This window comes from Anomaloglossus baeobatrachus, chromosome 3 (assembly GCF_048569485.1).
Source record: "Anomaloglossus baeobatrachus isolate aAnoBae1 chromosome 3, aAnoBae1.hap1, whole genome shotgun sequence".
NCBI classification, from domain to species: Eukaryota; Metazoa; Chordata; class Amphibia; order Anura; family Aromobatidae; genus Anomaloglossus; species Anomaloglossus baeobatrachus.
The window spans coordinates 590,407,286-590,414,658 of record NC_134355.1 but is presented as its reverse complement, the minus strand read 5'-3'; the positions used below and the strand labels follow the sequence as shown (position 1 = coordinate 590,414,658).

The following is a 7,373-nucleotide window of genomic DNA, read 5'->3' as shown; positions in this document are numbered from 1 at the left end:
CGGGAGAGACGGTGCTGATTTCTGGCACATGATATGGGATTGCCGGGTTATCCTCTCCTATTGGAGCGAGATCATAATGACTCTTTCTGCCATATTTCAAAAAGCGGTTGCTATGTGCCCAGTCCTATGTCTATTTGGGGTGGTAGATGCACGCTCCTGGTCCCAAGATGAGAGTCTATTAATAAAGAAGGTTCTTTTTCTGGCCCGGAAAGGCATTATACTAAATTGGATGAGCACTCATTCCCCAACTAGAGCCTCTTGGATTGCATTGGTAAACGCAATAATCCCGTCAGAGCAATTTGTTTACAAGTCAAGAGGCTCCCCAATTAAATTTGACAAAATCTGGGGTAGATGGATGAGGTCGCCCTTGACTGGCGGATCTCCTGGTTCTCTTGCTGATAACCTACAATCGGTATTATTGCAATAGCCAGTAGTGCCCTGAGATGCAGAAAGGAGACACATGTGATCCGTGATGCAATATATGAGGGATACCACGAGTTCCCCGAAGCTTGGGTTGCTCTCTCCTGGACGATATGGGTTCTCTTGCCTTGAGTTGGATGTGTCTCGCGAACTAATACCTTTGCTAGGTTTGATGCTATTTGGATATGCTGAAAATAATGGACGTAGATTTGATTGTTGTTACTTTATTATTCTGATATACAACCAGTTTACTTGTACACTGTCTCACTGAACAATTTGCTGATTTATTCTTGTATGTAATGCTTTACTTAACTTTCAATAAAACGAGTTTAAAAAAAATAAGTGAATATGTTCATTGATGTCGTCTTTAAACCACAAACCTGTTTTAACATAGGTATTCCTTTTTTTTTTCCATTTAAAGAGATGACGACTGCAGGGATCCGCCCATAAGAATGAAGCTTATCCCTAGGCTCATATTGAGGAGAATCGACGATTGAATTTTTCATGTTTAAAAAGTTTATTAATTCCATGTTGTGCTTTTTTTTTCCCCCATTTTAGGTCCAATACCAGGTGAATATTGTCTTATAAATGTACTGTTAACTATTTCTATTCTAGCTATAGGGACAAACTGGAGGTGATAAACGGCAGTGATGAAATAATTCTGACAAATGGAGGTTTAAATGGCATCGCCAATGAAAACTAGTCAGATGTCTGAGCCGTTGTATTTCCCTCATGCCTTGTCTCTGTAACTAGAATTCAAATAAACTTTACAAAATAAAAATGCACCAGAGGATACAGCCGTGCCAGAGGATAGAGCCGTGCCAGAGGATAGAGCCGTGCCAGAGGATAGAGCCGGGCCAGAGGATAGAGCCGGGCCAGAGGATAGAGCCGGGCCAGAGGATAGAGCCGGGCCAGAGGATAGAGCCGGGCCAGAGGATAGAGCCGGGCCAGAGGATACAGCCCACAACAGTGTCAGGTAAAATCTTGCAGCCCACCCTGCCCTGTCTGCACCGAGAACCCGCCAGCCGGGCACCAGTTTGCGCCAAGACCCAGCTGCAAAGGCCCCAAAAAACTCGTATTGTTTGTGGCCCTTGAATATTGCAGTGGGCCAGCATTGCTCTAAATGTCTCTGTGAAGGTAGCCAGAGAACAAGAATAATACTCAAACCCTACCACCACAACTGCATTCCACCCAAGACCATCTTAGGCCCTGTGCCCACGTTGTGTTTGATGCTTTTTTCATGCAGATTTTAAGAATCTGCATCAAAATCTGCATATCTATCCTGAGGGCAGCAAAGTCTATGACAGGTCTCAAGTGCTGTGCTCACGTTGCTTTTTTTCCCCCTTAAATTATGGTTCAGGCATCAAATCTGAAAGGGAAAAAAACCCCCAATATAATAGTACTTATATAAATTTGTATACACCAATGCTCTCACCTTAGTAATACACACTATATATTATATGTGCATATGATGTACATTAAATAAGAGAAAACAAACATGTCAAACTATAAACATTTTATTAAACTGAATAATTAAGCAAGGAAAAAAAAGAAAAGAAAAACTGGAACATTGACCATTCCTAGCTTGCAGTTTTCATTCTGTAGAAAGAAAAAAAGAAAAAATTAAAATGTAGCACAGTGCAGAATACTATAAGAGGTCTTTACAGAACCGAGTAACGGCAGATCCAGAGGCCCACTAAGCCAGCCAGAGAGGAGACAGAGGGCTGCTGCCTGCACCCCCACCAGGAGGAGCGACAGAGGGCTGCCGCCTGCACCCCCACCAGGAGGAGCGACAGAGGGCTGCCGCCTGCACCCCCACCAGGAGGAGCGACAGAGGGCTGCCGCCTGCACCCCCACCAGGAGGAGCGACAGAGGGCTGTCGCCTGCACCCCCCCCCACCAGTCTGACGTATGAAGGTTCGTGTATGGCATTGTTTCTAAACAGGCTTTTTTTTTTCCTCTCATGCCTTAAACTAGAATTCAAATAGAATTTACAAAATAATGTTACTGTACGCGATCCATACCCCCAAATCAGGCTATCTTTAGACTGGTAGACAGGACATATGTGTATCCCAGCAGGGACATTTCAATAGCTGACAATACAGGGTCACTTTTGTTTATCTGTTCTGTTTCGAAAAGATAAAGGAAAGTTCGCTAATGTTTACTGTTGTTGTTGTTCCCACAGAATGAAGATGTGTAAAAGCAGTCATCACTAGACATTAATATATGTTTCTGAAATAGAATATTAAGACATTTTAATATTTATCTGTGTCTTGTGTTTTCTAAAGTAGGCCTACATGGTGTAACAAGTCAAGCAGCTTCTGCTACTGCCGCCTGGGGGCAGAAAGTATCATTTGAACAAAATTTTAGGGGTAAAGGCCCTGTCACACACAGATAAATCTTTGGCAGATCTGTGGTTGCAGTGAAATCATGGACATATAGTTCCATTTGTACACAGCCACAAACCTGCCACTGATTGTCCACAATTTCACTGCAACCACAGATCTGCCACAGATTTAGCAATGTGTGTGACAGGGCCTTAAGGGAAAGTCGTCTGCAGCAAAAAAAAAAAGTATATTTTGGGTCCCTGCTCCCCTCTCCAGGCTTGTGGGTGTCCCTGCTGCCCCCCCCCTCAGCCAGCTCGGGGGCCCGGACAGAGTCCCAGGGGCCCGGACAGAGTCCCCCAGGGGCCCGGACAGAGTCCCCCAGGAGCCCGGACAGAGTCCCCCAGGAGCCCGGACAGGGTCCCCCAGGAATTAACAGGGAGCCCCAGGAACCAACAGGAGCCAACAGGGACCCCCAGGAGCCAACAGGGACCCCCAGGAGCCAACAGGGACCCCCAGGAGCCAACAGGAACCAACAGGGAGCCCCAGGAGCCAACAGGAACCAACAGGGAGCCCCAGGAGCCAACAGGAACCAACAGGGAGCCCCAGGAGCCAACAGGAACCAACAGGGAGCCCCAGGAGCCAACAGGAGCCAACAGGGACCCCCAGGAGCCAACAGGGACCCCCAGGAGCCAACAGGGACCCCCAGGAGCCAACAGGGTCCCCCAGGAACCAACAGGGAGCCCCAGGAGCCAACAGGAACCAACAGGGACCCCCAGGAGCCAACAGGGACCCCCAGGAGCCAACAGGGACCCCCAGGAGCCAACAGGAACCAACAGGGACACCCAGGAATTAACAGGGAGCCCCAGGAACCAACAGGAGCCAACAGGGACCCCCAGGAGCCAACAGGGTCCCCCAGGAACCAACAGGGTCCCCCAGGAACCAACAGGGAGCCCCAGGAGCCAACAGGGAGCCCCAGGAGCCAACAGGGACCCCCAGGAGCCAACAGGGACCCCCAGGAGCCAACAGGAACCAACAGGGACCCCCAGGAACCAACAGGAGCCAACAGGGACCCCCAGGAGCCAACAGGGACCCCCAGGAGCCAACAGGAACCAACAGGGACCCCCAGGAACCAACAGGAGCCAACAGGGACCCCCAGGAGCCAACAGGGACCCCCAGGAACCAACAGGGTCCCCCAGGAACCAACAGGGAGCCCCAGGAGCCAACAGGGACCCCCAGGAGCCAACAGGGACCCCCAGGAGCCAACAGGGACCCCCAGGAGCCAACAGGAACCAACAGGGACCCCCAGGAACCAACAGGAGCCAACAGGGACCCCCAGGAGCCAACAGGGACCCCCAGGAACCAACAGGGTCCCCCAGGAACCAACAGGGTCCCCCAGGAGCCAACAGGAGCCAACAGGGACCCCCAGGAGCCAACAGGGACCCCCAGGAGCCAACAGGGACCCCCAGGAACCAACAGGGTCCCCCAGGAACCAACAGGGAGCCCCAGGAGCCAACAGGAACCAACAGGGAGCCCCAGGAGCCAACAGGAACCAACAGGGAGCCAACAGGGACCCCCAGGGAGTCAACAGGGACCCCCAGGGAGCCAACAGGGACCCCCAGGGAGCCAACAGGGACCCCCAGGAGCCAACAGGGACCCCCAGGAGCCAACAGGAGCCAACAGGGACCCCCAGGAGCCAACAGGGACCCCCAGGAGCCAACAGGGACCCCCAGGAGCCAACAGGAGCCAACAGGGACCCCCAGGAGCCAACAGGGACCCCCAGGAGCCAACAGGGACCCCCAGGAGCCAACAGGGACCCCCAGGAGCCAACAGGGACCAACAGGGACCCCCAGGAGCCAACAGGGACCAACAGGGACCCCCAGGAGCCAACAGGGACCCCCAGGAGCCAACAGGGACCAACAGGGACCCCCAGGAGCCAACAGGCACCCCCAGAAGCCAACAGGGACCAACATGGACCCCCAAGAGCCAAAAGGGACCCCCAGGAACCAAAAGGGACCCCCAGGAGCCAACAGGGACCCCCAGGAGCCAACAGGAGCCAACAGGGACCCCCAGGAGCCAACAGGAACCAACAGGGACCCCCAGGAGCCAACAGGGACCCCCAGGAGCCAACCGGAGCCAACAGGGACCCCCAGGAGCCAACAGGGACCCCCAGGAGCCAAGAGGGACCCCCAGGAGCCAAGAGGGACCCCCAGGAGCCAACAGGGACCAAGAGGGACCCCCAGGAGCCAACAGGGACCAAGAGGGACCCCCAGGAGCCAACAGGGACCAAGAGGGACCCCCAGGAGCCAACAGGGACCAAGAGGGACCCACAGGGACCAACAGGGACCCCCAGAAGCCAACAGGGACCCCCAGGAGCCAACAGGGACCCCCAGGAGCCAACAGGGACCAACAGGATAGTTGTATACAGGCAGGCAGGGTATAGCCAGGTCGGAGTACAGTAGCAGAGTCCTTCTCAGGACTATTGTTGCTGTATACAGGCAGGGTATAGCCAGGTCGGAATACAGGCTAGTGACCAGAAGAGTCCTTGTCAGGACTATTGTAGCAGTATACAGGCAGGTGTGACGCCCTGGCATTGCCAGGTTGTCACAGAAAGAGTTAATCCTCCTTGGAAATCTGATCTCACACCGGTGCAGCAAGACAAACCACATCCCCCAGGGTAAGAGAAAAGCAGAGCAGAGGGGAGGGGCTGGAGCAGAGTGTGTGGAGAGGAGACAGGAGAGGAGCCTGGAGTTGTAGCTCCCAGGCTGATAGTGAAGCGTGCTCCGAGAGGGCCGGGACAGGCTGTAGTGAGGAAGGGGCCAGAGGTAGCCGGAGCAGGGCGGTGGCCCCTCGGTACCTGGGTACCCGGATCACTACAGGGGAGTGGATTCCCCGTTCCCGGCTGAGGAGAAAGAGGAAGAGAGTGGAGAGAAAGGCACCTGGCTGCAGGGAAAGAACAACAAGGGCTGCTGCACCGTGTGTGGGACACTAACACCCCCGTACCGAAGGCTGCGGACACCGGCAATTCCTAGTTTACCAGTGACTCCGTGTGACTTACTTGTGAGTACACCCGTGCCCTCGGGCACCGCACTGCAGCACAAAAGAGACCATGGTCCCTGGGAAAACAAGGCTAAGCTCCTGCCCTCTATCGACAAAGTGCATTTTAAGAAAGGTCTCTTCTGTTGTATCTAGGGAGTTCAAAAGATAGGTAGCGAGCAACAGGGCTTTTTATTGGAAGAGCAGATGAAAGCCGACGTGGAATCTTCTTCCCCCGTAGCATGCTACTCAAGCAAAAGCAGCCCACGTCCCTGGGTGGGCTTGAACCACCAACCTTTCGGTTAACAGCCGAACGCGCTAACCGATTGCGCCACAGAGACGCAGATGTCTGGCCTTCCCACAGGAACTCCCAGCCAGGCCAGGCGCAGTTTCCTCAGGGGAACCTTTGAACATGATATGACCAAAAGAAATCAGCAAAAACAAAGAGACAATTGCCGGTGCTCAGTAGAGCTCAAGTTGCCGACAATAAGAGCCTGCTGTCGGATTCCATCCCATAGACACCCTCCCTTCTAGTCACTTTTCAAAAGTCAGTCGATAAGTAAAGTTCTCCTCAAGGTAGTAGCATCCAGCAGCAGAGTGGCGCAGCGGAAGCGTGCTGGGCCATAACCCAGAGGTCGATGGATCGAAACCATCCTCTGCTAAGAGATCCTTTTTATAGAAGTCGCCAAATCTCTTCTGTCAACACAAACGCGTTTCTGATCAAAAATATAAACCAAGGGCCCAAATCCCTGCTCATCGCATGCTGATGGACAAAGAAGAATTCCCCACGTCACAGCATTTCCTATAGCCCGGGGCTTTTCAGCCCCACAGCCAAAAAAGACCAATGGCTCTGCATGCGTTTTTGCTACGTCGCAACTTTCTTCTCCAAATTATTAAGGCTTTCTTCATGCCTTACCACTCAGTTCTGCACATATATGCAAAGGGTTTGCTTGGAAGAGGTGTGCATGTATTCATAAGCCACCCGCCACCCTATAAACTCCTCCGATGATCTTCTACTATGGCAAAATGGTATCCGCACTTAAAAAAAAAAAAAAAAGCGATCTACTTTTCAGAAATAAGTTGCCATGTAACAATGCAACGTCACACCTGACTTTATGTGAAAGCCACCACAGGGTGTGGGAAGAAAGTAAAGGCAAGTCTACCATGCCAGGGGGCATTAGCTCAAGTGGTAGAGCGCTCGTTTAGCATGCGGGAGGTAGCGGGATCGATGCCCGCATTCTCCAAAGCTGATTTTGTTTTTTTCACATGGTAGTAGAGAGTTTCTTTTTACCTCATGCTCAAGGCTCCAACAGCTAAAACTAGGAGGCTTTCAAGCATGAGCAAAACATGCCTTCGATAGCTCAGCTGGTAGAGCGGAGGACTGTAGCAGTAAGTTAGCAATCCTTAGGTTGCTGGTTCAATTCCGGCTCGAAGGAATTTTTTGTGCATTCTATCGGATGGTTCATCCTCCTGGTCAACACAGCCCAGGTATGCTCCTTCTGTCCATCTACAACAGGTCTTTTAGAAAGGTTTACTCCGTTGTACCTGAGGAGGTCAAAACAAAGGCAGAGAGCAACAGAGATTTACTTGTTGG

At 52.2% G+C, this 7,373-nt stretch overlaps 1 long non-coding RNA gene and 1 other non-coding gene across 2 annotated transcripts; both read left to right on the top strand.

Annotated features, from left to right (window-relative positions):
* The first annotated feature begins 846 nt into the window (after positions 1–846).
* Positions 847–2,635, top strand: LOC142295619 (uncharacterized). The gene is made up of 3 exons (XR_012751503.1): positions 847–1,396; positions 2,088–2,336; positions 2,605–2,635. It is a non-coding gene; the product is annotated as an uncharacterized LOC142295619 (long non-coding RNA).
* Positions 2,636–7,129: 4,494 nt separating this feature from the next.
* On the top strand, positions 7,130–7,215 carry TRNAY-GUA (transfer RNA tyrosine (anticodon GUA)). The gene is given in 2 exon segments: positions 7,130–7,166; positions 7,180–7,215. It is a non-coding gene; the product is annotated as a tRNA-Tyr (tRNA).
* Positions 7,216–7,373: the final 158 nt, after the last annotated feature.